Genomic DNA, 16887 nt, shown 5'->3' with positions numbered 1-16887 from the left:
AGGAGTGAATGGAGAAGTGGGATGGGGGAAAGGAAGAAGGAGAGGGTTGAGTGGGGAACAGGGATAGCTTTGTAAAATGAGAAAAGATTGTATTAAAAATTCTTAATAAAAAGAAAAATATGGATTATTGTACATTTTAAAAGACAACTTAAAATGTTTTATGAACTATATGGTATGCAACCATATTTGCTAACTTAGCATATTTGATCAGCAATATGACAGTTGTGAGTCTGTGGGGCGCACATCACAGGAAAGCTGCAGGTGAGGTGTGAGACCCTCATCCTTTCCTTAGCTTGAAGACATCCTCACTTCAAGGCTCCGCTGCTGCACAGTCCTCTGTCTTCTGGGAGCAGGCAAGTCATCAGGATAAAAGGACAGTTCTTATCCTGAGATTGCTAACTACACATCCAAGACTATTTTTGCCAATATTCTTTTTGGTCTGCATTCCATCTTCTGTTTTCTTCTCTCCTAGGTTATTTTGATGTCAAAGTTATGCAGATTCCAAGTGACCTGATCAGGAGGAAAGAACAGAGAGAGAAGATGAAAAAGGACATATTACTGTTTCCTGATAGCAGCAGGACCAGAACAAAGAATTTCAGTTTTTGATGTACTTAGAGAATCGAAGAGTTCTTTCAACAAACAGACATATTCAGTGAGTGATTCTTAGCTGAATGTTCCCCAAACTCACCCTCCAGCTTGCAAACACAGTCCTCAGAAGCAAGAGACTCTGCACTGTATTCTGTGCTAGCATCCAGTCCAGATAGATGAAATTGCATTCTCCTTAGCACACAAACCCTATCTGGAGCCCACGCAGGGAGCAGGTGATGCTCTTGATTGGAAGGAATAACAGAAATTAACTGGAATAAATGCAAGCAGCTGAGAACTTTGTTTTTCACAGGTCCTAGAAGTCAAGGACTGATAGGCTGAGAATTCTGAAAAAGTTCTCCCATGCCCAGAATCTGGACTAAGATAGTTGTTTTCACATCACGATTTTCTCCTCCTGTGTGTCCCTTATCATTTTATCTTTTGATCTATAAATATTTTCCCTTTATCCACTGTTGTCGGAGTTTCTGTCATGCCCAGTTCCTGTAGTCATTAAGTCCCAAAGAAATCACACAGAGGTCTACATTAACTATAAATTGATTGACCCATTAGTTCAGGCTTCTTATTAACTTTTACAACTTATATTAGCCCATTATTCTTATTGGTGTTAGCCACATGGCTCAGTACCTTTTTCAGTGAGGCAGTCACATCTTGCTTCTTCTGTGGCTGGGCTAGGACTGTGGAAGGAACTTCCTTCTTCCCAGAATTCTCCTGTTCTCTTTGACCTGCCTCTACTTCCTGTCTAGTTGTCCCACCTATACTTCCTGCCTGACTACTCACCAATCAGCGTTTATTTAAAATATATTGACAGAATACAGGCAATTGTCCAATAATCCACTACTAATATTGATGATAAAATGGTCATCAAGATTACAAATAAACCACATATTGCTCTACCATGCTGATAAATATCAGGTTAGCTGCAAAAATAGTCAGGGAGACTAATGAATTGAATAGAGCATCCATAAATAAATTCACCTATTTACAACCTCCTAATCTTTGAAAAAGACATGATATTTATAAACAGAAAAAGAGATAACCTTTTTAATAAATAATGCTTAGAAAACTGAATACCATGTATATAAGAATGAAACAAGTTACACATCTTTCTCTGCTAAAAATCAATTCAAAATTAATCTAAGATATCAATGTAAGATCTGGAACCTTTAAAATACTAGAGGAAAAGAGAAGTAAAATACTTCAAGATACAAACACAGGGAAGGCCTTTATGAAAAAGGATTCTAACAGCACAGGAAATAATCCCAAGAATGTCATGTAATTTAAATTTTCTCGCAAAAGAGCAAGTTATCTCTAGAGTAAAGAGATAGTTTATGTAAATGGATAAAATCCTCTCTTCTGTGTATCTGAAGGAGATTTTTAATCTATAATCCATGAAAAGTTTCAAAGGTTAAACATTGCCTCACATCAATTATCCAGTCAACAAATGAATAAATAAATTGAATATACATTCTCAAAAGAATAGATACAGATGGTTAATGTAAATATAAGAGCTCAACACCCTTAGCCATCGGGGAAATTCAAATTAAAAGCACATTGAGATGTTATCAGAGGCTATTGTGAAGAAGACAGGTGGCAAGAGACAACTGTTGGTAAGAACATGGAAGAAGAATCATTTTATATTACTGATGGGAGTGCAAATTGATGCATCCGTAGAGCAATTGGTATGGAGGGACCCCAAAATTGAAAGCAAAAGCATCATGAACCATTTCCACCATATACTATGTGGGAAAATTCCATGGATTTACACCAGCATACCAGAGAGATATTTGTAGACCCTTATTTTATACTTCACTGTTCACAATGGCACAGTATAGAATGAGACCAGAGCTCAGATAAGTGGAGAAATTATATATATATATATATATATATATATATATATATATATATATATATATAAGTACTGTAGAATTGTATTATTCTGTAAAGAAGAATGGAAAAATGCAAAGAAGAAATCAGTGTAAAAAGAAAAATTATCCAGGTTTAGAATGAAAATATCAAATATGCTTTAACTTAAAAGCAGAAAAATATCCTGTTTTCTCTCATATGTGAATCTAGGATTAAAGTATCTATATGGCATGAAAGCACTAAAGGAACTGTGATACAGGAAGAAAGAACCTAACGGGTAGAGGAAAGCATGGGAAGGTACTGGAGTGTGTACAACAGGAAAATGAGAGGGGGTCTTTGGGAGGGGGAGGGAGTGAGAAAAAGAAGGAAAGAAAATGCCAGTGTACTTTTCAAATGCGTTTAATGATTAATGCATATATGAGAATGAAAAAGTCATACTAAAACAATGATTTGTATGTTAATTTTATTTTGTTTCTAAAGTAAGCTTGACTCTTTCTAAGTTTGGCTTAATATCCCAAGAACACAAATGCTGCATTATAATCCAGCCATAACTTTCTCAGTGAGTTCCAAATCCAAGTCATGTGAACATGTACTTAAAGTCATATCGATGTTACTCTACCATGAATGAAATTCTGCCTCTTAGCGTTTCCCTCTAAGCTCAAGTAAGTGACACACTTCATGTTTTTGTTTGCTTATTCTCTTTCTTTTAAATCACACATAGTATCCCTTTCCATATTTGCTTATTCCAGGAAATAAACCAATTTTATTTCAATCTCCTGTCAGCACAGAAATCCTTGAACAGAACAATGAAATATAATTATATATATAATTATATATATATAATAAACAACATATAATATATATATATATATAAACAATGGATGGTTATAATCTCTTGATGTAGTATAGATGGAAGCACGAGGGTAGAGACACAAGCTATTGCAACATGTGTGTTTCACCTTACATAACTGAATATTAACAAAATACTCTACAAAAATCACCCATTATCTGCAGTTCCACATAAAGGTACACAAGCTATCCCCCACGCCTGACACTCTCCACTATCTGGATTAAGCCAGTCTAGCAGTGACAGTAGGTTCAATATATTCTACAATGTTATGCTCTGTCCCAAGATGTCACCAGTATTATGATAAAGAAACACATGTATTGTGTGGCCACCAGTAGTGGGGCCAGGAGAAATCCCTAATGAATGATCTACCTTTTTGGAGTCCATTTCCTATGAAGTAGGAAGAGGAGAAGGTGGAGGGTGCAAGAGGGGAGAAAGGGGGAACTGGGATTGGTATGTTAAATAAAGAAAAGTAAAGAAATAATAAAGACAATGATCAATGATGTAAGAAGGGGAGATAGTTAAAGATTAGAGATATGTTAGTGGAGAGAGAGAGAGAGAGAGAGAGAGAGAGAGAGAGAGAGAGAGAGAGAGAGAATTGTGACTTTGTGACTTCCAGGGGAGGGAAAGTCATTTTTTTTTTTTGGTGGGTGGCCATTAAAAGGGTATTCATACCCTGTTGGATGACTTCATGTCCACAAATGTAGGGATCTCACTAACTGATATCAGGGGATCATAATCAATTAATTGATGGAATTGGGAGGAATATGTGCTGGCAGTTCCTGGGAGGGTGTTGAAAGTGGAAGTGGAAAGACACATTGTCCTCAAGCATGAATCTTTCAAAGTATAAATTAAAAATATTCTTTAAAAAGAAAAACAAAAAAAACGGGGCCAGGCAGTGGCAGTACATGCCTTTAATCCCAGCACTCGGGAGGCAGAGGCAGGCAGATTTCTGTGAGTTCGAGGCCAGCCTGGTCTACAAAAGCTAATTCCAGGAAAGACTCCAATGCTGCAGAGAAACCCTATTTCGAAAAAAACAAAAAACAAAACAAAAAAAAACCCAAATAGGTAAGAAGTAATTACAAGAAAATATTAATGTAAGTGTTACATAACAATTATATAGCATTTTTAAAACTAATATTTGTTGATTCTAGGATGTCTCAAAATATGGCTATACTGTTTATCTTAGGAAAACAATTATAAAATAGTTTTCTGTAGATGAACCATCAACAAATTATAGTTACTGTGTAGGGAACTTTTTTTTTTCTGTTACCATGAACATTTTGAAGATAACATAAAACAGTAACATAACTGTTGAGTCTGCCAAGGAAACATGTCATTAAGGTTGGTGACAAAACTGAATGTATTGCATTATTCTTTCACTGCTCCAGTATGGCCATGGGTGTATGGCCCATATCTTTTTGTCTCCTGGGGACAGGTAGTACCTAAACTTAAAGAAACTTCCTGGTACTGAAGTTGTCAGTCCCAGATCCAACTCTCTATCTTTGTCAACATTTATACCAGGCTATATTTCCATCTCCCATTTCTTTCTCTTCCAGGCTCTTTAGATGTCAGTATTGTCCAGACTCCAACACATCTGGTCCAAGGGAAAGGACAAAAGTCAAAGATGAGCTGCAGTCCTAAAAAAAAAAAAAAAAAAAAAGCAAAAACCAAAAAAACCAAAAACCAAAACAAAAAAAAACCCTGCTGTTTATTTTACTAACAAAGGCAGAACAAAGAGTTAAATTTTTTGATTTGCTATGAGAATCAACATATTTTTGAGCAGTTAGACTTGGTCAAAGGAAGATTCGGAGCTGAGCGTCCCTTAAACTCACCCTTCACCCTGCAAATCAAAACCTCAGAGGCAGAAGACTCAGCACTGTACTTTTGCAGCGGTCTGCCCACAGTGGTGAAATGTGCATTCCCTCAACTCAGAATCATGATTTTTAAGAAATGGAGATGTGTATTTATGTTATTTTTGTTATTGACCTAGTCTCTGGAGGGTTCTTCTAAAATTCTAAAATTCCACTAAATTGTGTTAGACTTCCTCGTTTTCCTTTCTATCTCACGAAATTATCCTGTGATCTTTTAGAGACAGTCTAGCAGTGTTAGGACACCATGACATTTTAGACTATCACTTTTTCTAAAGACATCATTTAATTATAAAACACAGATGGGAACTTAAGTAATAGTAAGTAAAATCAAATATGTAGTTTTAAAAATAACTTGAAAAAGTTAGAATGCTAAGTAAGGATAGAAGATGAGAAGTTTGAGCCTAACTTAGGCTAAATAGAAAATCTTACACATATACATCCAGAGAGAGAGATTGAGAGAGACAGAGAGAGAGAGAGAGAGAGAGAGAGAGAGAGAGAGAGAGAGAGAGAGGAGAGATTAGGGGGACTATGACCAAGCCACTGCTGATGGTACTGTTACAAAGTTTTTATTTTGTTATCTGCTTTATAATATTTTATAGATTGTCTGGATTTTTATGAGGTCAGTATAAAATATGTTTAAATGTATAAACTATCACCCAGTCAATTTGATGACTTCATGTAAAAGCTATTCTATTGCCAGCATGAGGGAGTTCAGCGAATAATGAACAATCATGAGTTTGCAAGGGGATCATGTTGCAGGAAGGCTGCTGATGAAGAGAAAAAGTACCTCACCATTTTCCTAACTATAAGGTGCCATGGATTTTAGGCTCCTTTACTATGTAGCACTTCATCTCCTTGAAGCAGGTAGGTAGGTCCTGAACACAGAAGGACCATCCTTGTCTTGAGATGGCAATCCTAGAATCAACCCCTTTTTGTCAGCATCCCTCCTGTATTCAACACTTCTGTGTCCTCCTTTCCGGGTTCATTTGATGCTGACATTACTCAGACTGCAAGCCATCTGGTCAAAGGGACAGGACAAAAAAAAGATGAGGTGCAATCCTAGAAAAGAACACAATTTGTTAGTTGGTATCAACAGAAAGAAAACAATTAAAATTGTTGTTCTGTTTCAGAGTCAACAAGTTTTGGAACAACCAGACTTTGTCAAGGAGTGATTCTCCATTGAATGTCCCTCAAACTCACCCTGCAGACTGGAGATCCAGTCCTCAGATGCTGGAGAGTTGGCCCTGTACCCCTGAGGTGGCAGTCTGTCTACAGTGCTAAAGTGTGCACTTTACTGAGCGCACAAACCAGTCACAGACCTAACCCATGAAACAGGTGATAAAGTGAGCTAGAAATGAGTAACAGAAATTAACAGGAGCCAGTGTGAGCTACAGCCTGCTTCTCAAAAAGCCAGAGTGTTTCAGAAGTAAAGGGCCAGCAAACTGATAGCTTTGAAACAGCCCATGTCAGATGTGGAAAGGTTGCTTTCCACATCACACATTTCCTTTTCTTCTTTTGTCTGCAATGTGCTCTTCTCTCTGTGACATACCCAGCATCTCTCTCCTTTCCTGCAGTACTCACAGCAGGGATAAGATGCTGGCTAAAGATTACAGATTCTTCAGGTATCATTTCACCAGACTGATAAAGATCAGCCTCAGTCTTTCTCAGCCTGGATTTTAAATCTCTAAAGGCAGAATCAAGTTGTGATGATCTCATGGGGGACTTCTCAGGGAATACCCAACTCTGGTCACATCTGTATATGTTTAAAGCCACACTGGAGGTATTTTATTTTGGATGCAACCCCTTCACTTTTATTTTTCCCTTAGATTCACAATGAGAAAAGCACTTCATGTTTCTGTGCATTCATCTGTGTCCTGTTACCTGGTTTTCCATAGCCACTTCTTCCAGAAATAAAGCCAATTTTCTGTCAATCTTTGGACAACAATAGAAATATATGTACCAAAAATTTTATAGTTAATCACCTACTTTTATAATCACTCTAAATTATTATATTCCCAGAATTGTGGCTATTGAAACATGGTGTACTGTCATGTCTTATGTATTTCTTATTTTTTGTCTTATATATTTCTCCATTTAACACTAGATGTCTATTCAAAATTACTGTGTAGTCTACTGGCAGTGTTGAGTCATACATTCAAGGCAAGCACTTTCTCACTAAAGTAATACAGCCTTAAACCTAGAAAATAAATTTAAACATAAAAAATATCACCCATTCTGTTTGCCATTTTAAGGTAAAAGATATCCTCAAGTACCATGAACGACATTGGGAAGTAACGTGAATTAGGAACGTGACAATTATGAGCCTACAGGGGTCACGTCACAGGAAGGCTGCTGCTGAAGAATGAGAAAACCTCACCCTTTTCCTCCCTCTAAGCCACCATGACTACAAAGCTCCTCTGCTACACAGCCCTTTGTCTCCTGGGAGCAGGTGAGTTCTGAGCCCAAAATGACAAGCCCTGTCTTGTAATTGTCAACCCAGATACAAGTATTTTTCCTTGTCAAGGTTCTTTCTGGGCTGTGTTCACATCTTTTGTGTCCTTCTCTTCTAGGCCTTTTAAATGCCAAGGTCATTCAGACTCCAAGATATCTGGTCAGAGGGAAAGAACAGAAAGCAAAGATGAGCTGTAGCCCTGAAAAGGGGCACGCTGTTGTGTTCTGGTATAAACAGAATAACAACAATGAGTTTACATTCTTGATTAGCTTTCAGAATCAAGAAGTTCTTCAACAAATAGACATGGTCAAAAATCGATTCTCAGCGGAGTGTCCTTCGAACTCACCCTGCAGCCTGGAAATCCCGTCCTCTGAGGCAGGAGACTCAGCCCTGTACCTCTGTGCCAGCAGTCTGTCCACAGCACTGAAATGTGCCTTCCCCTCAGCGCACAAACCCTCCCTGGAGCCAACTCAGGAAGCAGGTGCTGTTCTGTGTGGGAAGAAAGTAGCAGAAATTAACTGGAGCCAGTGTCAATCACAGGAGATTTCATATAAGTAGGCATTTCACAGTCTAGGAGTGATAGGCTGACAATTCTGAAATAATTCCTTTTGGGTCAGGTGAGGCTGACCGCCTTTCCAGCTCTCATTTTTCTTCTCTTTTGTCTGCTTTGTGCTTTTTCTCATCCTGCACAGTCTTTCTCCTTTCATCCAGTATTCATGGCAACAATAATAATGTCACCAAATATCACACTTTTAGTAGGCACCATTCCACCATTTTGATAATGAGCAGTATGCTAGCAAAAACAGAATAGTCTTGTGTAATAGAATTGAGAACTCAGAAATAAAGTCACACAGCTATAGCCACCAAATTTTTAAAAATGTTTCGAAAACATACTTTTGAAAAAAGACAACCTCTTCAACAAAGGATATTGGGAGAAACAATTTACCATTTTCTGATCAGACTCAAAATCCGCTTGCTCTACAGAAGAAAGTTCATGCATGTTACTGCAAACCTGGCCAGGAATCATGGCTAGCCTCTAAAGGAGAAACTAGTTTTGCTTTGCTTAACGGGTATAGTATCAAACTGCCTTCTACAAAATGATCTCTATATACATAGATTAGTACAGCTCTTGGGCTTCCTAAGAGAAGTGTCTTTGTATAGTGGGCATGATTAATACAGAGATTCACAATTGGTCAGTGTGTGGAGAGTAAGTGTCTATGTAGTGCTCAGCCATAAATAGAACATCTGTGTCACATATCTTCCTAGCCAAGATTCGGGGATGTTTCAGAAGGGGGGCAGGACGATTGTAAGAAGAGTTCAGAAAGGACTGGGGTTAAACAGTACCTTCTGGACATGACTGGGTCCTGCTGTTCATAAACTCATGGAAACTGTGGTTACCTGCAGAAGACCTATACAAGGTTATGACATTCAACATTCTAGCATAGACAAAGGAGGGGCTCATTAATCTCTTCCCTTTACTGAATAACTACCTGTAGTTTGTTTCTGGGCCAGGACAGGGTGAGAAAGTTGTTTTTTTTAAGGATGTGGACCCTGGTTGAATGATCATGCTCCTGGTGGTGTTTCCGCATCCATGAGTATATGAGCAGCACTTATTAGATTCAGCAGGTTATAAACAATATATAAAGGAAAGATTTAAAAAAAAAAGATAGGGCACAAAGCTGGGATAGTGACATGAAGGGGAGTTGGGGGAATGATGAGACGGTGAATATTATAAAACTACAGTGTGTTTGTTTGTGTTTATGTATGAGTGTATCAAATAATACATTAACATATTTCTGAATGATGTTGGAAAATCTGAATGTACACATATAGAGTAAAATTATATCCATATCTACTCTCTTCTCAAAACTAAATTTTAAAGAGAAAAATATTTAGGATAAAATCTGACACCTGAAAGATCTAGTGGGAAATATAGGCAACACTTCAAGATCATCCACATAATAAATAAAAAATTATTAAGTAGACATACCACTCACTGTCTTTCATTATCACTTACATATTTGAGGAACATAGAAAACTTCTGTCCATTACTTCACCACAAAATATCCTAATCCATAAACAATTGCCTTTCACTCAAAAATTCTGTGCATTTTAAAAACAAACAAACAAGTGAACAATTTATTTTACATTCCAACTGCAGTTTTCCCTCCCTCCTCTCCTCACCATCCTTCCCCCCAACCCCGTTCAGTTCCCATACCTCAATCCATTCCTCCTCTTCTGTAACATTAGGGGCCTGCTTGTTGGGGTTTCTGTCCTGCCCAGTTCCTGCAGCCGGTAATCCCTCAAAGAAATTACACAGAGGTCTACATAAGTTATAAATGGATTGGCCCATTAGCTCAGGCTTCTTATTAGCTCTTAAACTTATATTAACTTATTATTTTTGTCTATGTTAGTGACATGGCTCAGTACCTTTTTCAGTGGGACAGATCACATCCTGCTTCTTCCGTGGTCTGGGCAGGACTGGGGAGGAGTGGGCTTCCTTCTTCCCAGCATTCTCCTATTCCTCTTTCTACGTATCTACTTCCTGTCTAGTTATCCCACTTATACATCCTGCCTGGCTAATGGCCAATCAGCATTTATTTAAAGCATAATTGACAGAGTATAGAATTGTCCTATACCACTCTTCTGTTTAGGAAAGGGCAGGTCTCTCATGAATATCAACAAAACATGACATTTCAAATTGCAGTCAGACAAAGGACCTCCCCATGTATTAGGGTAACCCAGTATGAGAAGAGTCCCAAAGGCCTTCAAAAGAGTCAGAGACAGCCCCTGTTCACACTGTTAGGATTCCCACAAGAGGAACAAGGTTGACAACTATAACATATGCAGAAGGCCTATGTTAGTCCCATGCAGTCTCTCTGGTTGTTGGACCCATCTCTCTGAGCACCTATGAGCCGAGTTTAGTTGATTCTGTGAGTTTTCTTGTGGTGTCCTTGACTCCTCTGACTCCTACAATCCTTTCTCTCTTTCTTCTACAGGATTTCCCAAGCTTTGCCTAATGTTTGGCTGTGGGTCTGAATCTGTTTCCATCAGTTGCTTGGTGAAGCCTCTCTGATGACAATTGGCTTAGGCACCAATCTGGTCAGAGGGGATGGTCAGATCAGGATATGTATCTGCTATTGCTAGGGGGTCTAACCTGGTGTCATCCTTTCAGATTTCTGGGAGATTCCCGTACATGAGTTTTTTTTACCTGCCTTGCAATGCCCCCTTTCCCAGTATTGTCTTTCAGTATTCTCCCTCTCTATCCCCCCAACCTGATCGTTCATGTTTCCATTCAGAATCACCCTCAGTCCACTCATGAAAGCTCTTCTATTTCCCCTTTCCAGGGAGATCTGGATATCCCTCCACGAACCCTCCTAGTTGCCTAGCCTCTCTGGATCTGTGGATTGTAGCATGGCTGTCCTTTATTTTACAGCTAAAATCCACTTGTGAGTGAGTAGATAACCTGTTTATCTTTCTCACTGGAACCTTACCAGTATGCCACAGCCTCGTTAATAATAGACATGAGTTAATGTAAGATGAAGGAGTTAATTAATAAGAGGCCTGAGCTAATAGGCCAAACAATGTTGTAATCAATATGGTTTCTGTGTGATTATCTGAGTCTGGGTGGCTGGGAAATGAATGAGCAGTCTTCGACTACACTCCTCCAATGCTGGTGAGAGTGCAAACTTGTACAACCATTTTGGAAATCATTTTGGTGGTTTCTGAGAAAACTTGGAAACAACCTAAAATAAGACTCAGTTATACCACCCTTAAACATATACCCAAAGAATACTTAATTGTACCAATCATGCCACAAGGACACTTGCTCAACTATGTTCATAGAAGCTTTACTTGTAATAGCCAGAACCTGGAAACAACTTTGATGTCCCCCAACTGAGAAATAGATAAAGAAAATATGATTATTTGCACAATGAAATATTACTCAGTGATTAAAGAGAGGAATACCAGGAAATCTGAAGGCAAATGAATAGAACTAAATAAACTGTGCATTTTTTTGGTAAAGTTCATAGAAATTATTTTCCTAGTCTTTCCCCTAATTCTATCATGCTGTCCTATAGCAAGGGAGCATCAAGACCTCACACAATTTTTTCTTAAAAATTCATTTCTTTACATTTACACAATGAAGTACTACACAGCAGAAAAAAAACAACATCTTGAATTTTGCAGGAAAATAGATGGAGCTAGAAAACATAATTTTCATAAAGACAATTATCACATGTACTCACTAATAAGTGGTTTTTAAACATAAAGCAAAAAAAAAAAAAAAAAAAAACCAGGCCGGGCGGTGGTGGCGCACGCCTTTAATCCCAGCACTCGGGAGGCAGAGGCAGGCGGATCCCTGTGAGTTCGAGACCAACCTGGTCTACAAGAGCTAGTTCCAGGACAGGCTCCAAAATCACAGAGAAACCCTGTCTCGAAAAACCAAAAAAAAAAAAAAAACCAGTCTACAATTCACAATCCCAGAGACTTTAGACAACAATGAAGACCCTAAGAGAGACATGCATAGATCTAATCTACACGGGAAGTAGAAAAAGACAAGATCTCCTGAGTAAATTGGGAGCATGGGGACCTTGGGAAAGGGTTGAAGGGGAACAGACAAAAATGTAGAGTTCAGTAAAAATCAATAAGAAAAGTAAAAAAGATTGAACTTTTGTCTGTACATTGTCCCTTCCATAGTCCACTCCTATCCTCTGACATCATCAATCTCATTAATTTCTTGAGTGGCAGCTCAAGGTCAATTTATCCTTTCAGAGTAGCTCTCACTGCACTAGAAAAGACTGGAGAATCTCTAGTTGTACTACACAGAATATCAGTCTATGTAAGCAAAGGAGGCTAGCAAGAAGAACCATGAATAATGTACTTCAAATATGTGACGATGACAAAAGTATAAATTTTAAATGAAAATCTGTCACATTCTCTGTAAGAGAGATTTATCGCTAGATAAAATAAAATAGTGCCCCGAGGCCAAAATTCTAAAAACTGTTAGCACTGTGTCATCCACAATTCTAATTCTGAAATGAATAAAGGCAATTCCTGCCTCTCGGTGTCTTCACCAGATCAGATGGCAAGGTTCGCATCAGATTCACAGTGATGGGTCTGTGACAGAATTCACAGCCACGCCTTACACATGTGTGCAGCATGCGTACAGCTTGTAGATTCAGGCTTTGTTTGAACTGAGCCTTGTTCTAAGACAAAATATTTAATTAATTACCATAACTCTGTGATAGATTGTGGTTTCTTTGGCAAGTGTTTGTGGCAAATTATGTAATTATGTTATTCAGCCTCAAAGATTGACAGATTGCCACAGAGTAGAAGTTACACCTTTCTAGAAGGGCACATTACAGGCTAGGTAAAGGCGTGCTCTCTCTCCCTCTGTGTATTTCCATTATCTAGTAAAATTGGTTCAAGTATACAGATTATTTTTCAGTATAAATTTCTTATCAAAGAGATTCCTGCATCCAAACTGACATTATTCCTGAAAGCAATACATTTAGAAGACAACAGAATTTCACTGGTGTTGCAGTTGCTTTAGATTCAGAGCACAATTGTAGTGACCACATGAAAATACAAACAAAATGTATTTTCTATGGAAATTCTTAAAATATAATAGGATGTTTTGTCTGTTTCTCAAACTGGCACAACCTCTGGGGACTGTAATTCATGTGTGTGTGTATGTTTGAGTAGCCTAGGTACCCACCTCATGGATTCAAACATATTTCTTTTTTTTTAATATAATATTTTGATTTATTATTTGGGAATTTCACATCATATACCCCAAACACATTTATTTCCCGGTCTTTCCATGTCCACCCTTAGCACTTGTGACCTCCCCCCCACCAAAATATAAAGGAAAAAAAATGAAAAATAAAGAAAAAACCCAAGTCCAATTTCTGTGATCAATGTCAATGCAAATTACTGGGGTTGTATTTTCGAAGTTTGCCACCCCAAAACAACTAGAGTAGGCTATTGCTGTGGATATTAGCATAGTCTGAAACCTGAAATGCTGGGCAGATGTAGGAAAAACATCAAAACACCTGTCCTTGGAGAAGTGTGGTATAGAATACACCTGAAAATCACAGAAATAAACATTTTTGTCCTTTCATTTGGAGCATCTTCTTAGCCCTGGGCACATACTGTTGAGGCTTGAGTTGCCCAGCTCTAACTGACTATATCAAATTGTACTTTCATAGACTCTGAAACCTGAAGAAGTTTATGAGAGAAAACATGACACAAAAATGAAAGCCAGTACCTAAATTCCTTTGAAGGTCTTTGACTCGCCCAGCAGGTCCTAAGTTACTCCAGGGTCTTGAAGAGGCACTATCTGACATGCGGGGAGGGGGAGAGAAACAGACGCCAAACAGTATTCCTTGTCAAGGCATCCCGTTTATTGAAGCAAGTTTTATGTCTTATATACTCCTCAGAAAGGAGCTAGGGCAAGGGGGAACTGAGGAAAAGGGGAAAGGAAGGAGGGGCTCGGTAGCTAGGCAACTAAGTGGGGCGGTTTGGCAGCTAAGCAGGGCAGTTGCAAGGTCAGTGGCTAGAACACCTGCGGTTAGTGATAAGTAGGAAGCCATGAATACACTCTGTGGTGCTTTCCAGAGCTTGAGTCTCCATGGTCAGCACCTAATGTTTTGGCTAACTTTAAGTTTTCTTGTCTCAAGATTTTTCCTTCAAGGCCCTGTGAGATGTGAGAAAGGAGAAGCCTGAAATGGCTCCTGACAGGTCTTAATAAAGATGAGATAGAAAGAGGGGATAATTTTTAAGATTAATCTCTCACTGAATACATGATGCAGTCTGGGTGAGATATATAAAGCCCTTCACATTTTTCAAGATACCACTGGTGAAGAGATACATCAGCAAGACATGCTGAGATCATGCTGTACAGAGTCCAAGGCAGTCAGACAAAAATAGCCTCTGTGGTCTGTCACATATCTGCTTTCATATTTCATGGGAATATGTCTACTTCTAAACTTGAATAATTTTGACTCCAAGAAAAGTATTAGATATGGTAAGAAATAAGAAAATATAACCATACATAGAAACCAAAAAAATCAATAGAGAGAAACCACAAAATAACACAGAAGTTGGAAATTTCAGTCAATGAACTGATGTCCACAGGAGTTAGAGGATAGAGGATGATATTCTCATAATCTGATTAGTTGGTTTATTGATCCTAGGAATAAAGACAAGGGAGCAAAGATGAAAACTACCAAGCCAATGAGGCAAGATGGAATTTCTTTATCACTGCAACAGACATTAAAATGATTATAAGGAATCACAACAACTCTGTGCCAATCAATTCTATGTGAATCTTCATTACTGAAGAAACAGAGCTTAGAAATAGACTCACATTGAGATCTGTGAAGAACTGTGTATCAAAAGTAATTTTTTAAAAAGAAAACTATAAATCCAGATTTCTTTCTTGGTCAACCCTGTAACAACAATAGTTGTAGTTATTTGCACAAGATCAAGTAAAGTCAACCAAGCTACAATTCCAGCATGGATTGGGGAGGGATGGGGCTGGTGAGATATCTAGCTGAGGAGCTATCGGCAGTCAAGGGTGGCTGGAACACAGTAAGCAATTTTTCTTTGGGCATTCAGTCACTAGTATGTGTCTCATGAGCCAGTGGATGGTCCTACATACACACACACACACACACACACACACACATTGGAAACATGAGTTGGACACAATGAGATGTGAAGGCAAAATAGAGGGGAACAGATCTGGGGAAGAGGGGAGGCATTTGTGCAAGATAAATGCTCTAAGAAAACCAGTCACACATGCAAACTTTCTCAATCTGATGGAAGTTACTGACAAAAATTTGTAGCTAATATCATATTTAACAGTTATTAAAAATTTTCTTCTTATAACAAGGAACAAAGCATCAAATTTTCTTGCTCCCATTAATCAAATTTTAACCAAAATGACAAAGCAACAAAAATGAGACTAAAACAAAAACAAAATTTTGTAGACTACAAAGTTCTTTAAGTTGAAAGGCCCTGTGGAATCATTAAACAAGTAGAAGCAATTAGTAAATTTAGTAAGATCACATGATATTAGATCAACATAAATAAATCAAATGTTAAATTTACTATTTTTAAAGATGTGGAGAATGCACTTCATAAAATAGCAATATTTAGAATAATATCAGTGACAAATGAATTACAAAGGAATTCAGCAAAAACATTGGATAAGATCTATAATACACTGCTAAGGAAAATTAGGGAGGACATTAAGAAGAGAAACCTATATCATTCTGTGGACAGCAAGTTATAGTACTTTAAGATGGTTAGTTCATAACAAATGATACTGAAACAACCAGACACAAAAACTGAACCTGTACTGTCACTGACACCATAATGAAAATAAATGAGGTGTAACACAGACTTAATTGCAAAAATCTCAACTCAAAGTTCTAGAAGAAAGCAGAGGAAAACACTTCTGTAAGTGAAGAGTGGGCACAATTTTCTGCTTCAGCATGCCATTTATCAAAAGTTGTGTGTCATACAGAGAAATAATTCCCAACTGAGGAAAGAGTGTTCATCAATTCCTCAGAAGCCAGGCAGTTGCAAGCAAGTGAGGAGTGTGGTATGTGAGTTAACCTGAGTGTTATACACTATGCCTGTTGTAGAGGCCCACTCAGATGGAAAGTGGACCATAAATATGGCTTAAAGGATAGGTGTGCCATTCAAGAGTAGAAAAATATAGGCCTACATCATATAGAACACAACTAGTTGGTCAGGAATTGGGTTGCCTTTTCGGTGCCTTCGCCATTCATTTCTCCGATATTTTCTCACCTGTCCTGGGCTATAGATTCTTCCCCTGAGATAATTATGCTTCATTTCTCCTCACCACACATCTAAAAGTTTCTGTCAAGCATAGCTGAGCAGTGACCTCATAATCATGTTATTGTGCTCTCCACTGGTGTGACATCCCAAGATAGTTTATAGTCATCCCAATCTCACTTCTAGCTAGTTGACTCTACAGCAGGGTCAGCAGGTCAGAAAATCTACTTCAAATTTTCACATCAGAGAAATGCTATTATTTTATTAATACTAAGGACAAACTCCAAAAACAGCTTTAATTAATCAAGCACCCATACAAGCAATTCACTGGAATAATCTCTATTTCTTCTTGTGCTATAAATAGAGCATTTTAATGAAATTCAGAAGAAGGGGAATACTTAAATAATTTACAAGATATATATATATATATA

General features: G+C 38.0%; 1 long non-coding RNA gene and 1 gene segment (V, D, J or C); one reads left to right on the top strand and one right to left on the bottom strand.

Annotated features, from left to right (window-relative positions):
- LOC130872023 (T-cell receptor beta-1 chain C region-like) overlaps positions 1-16887 on the top strand; it is a 448908-nt gene that overhangs the window by 29169 nt on the left and 402852 nt on the right.
- Positions 365-14031, bottom strand: LOC130872145 (uncharacterized). The gene is made up of 5 exons (XR_009056887.1): positions 13917-14031; positions 7989-8131; positions 5983-6249; positions 689-829; positions 365-510 (listed from the first exon to the last, which is right to left on the bottom strand). It is a non-coding gene; the product is annotated as an uncharacterized LOC130872145 (long non-coding RNA).

The sequence above is a fragment of the Chionomys nivalis genome, chromosome 1 (genome assembly GCF_950005125.1).
Source record: "Chionomys nivalis chromosome 1, mChiNiv1.1, whole genome shotgun sequence".
NCBI lineage: Eukaryota > Metazoa > Chordata > Mammalia > Rodentia > Cricetidae > Chionomys > Chionomys nivalis.
The sequence above is the reverse complement of the archived record's forward strand: the minus strand, read 5'-3'. Positions and strand labels throughout refer to the sequence as shown.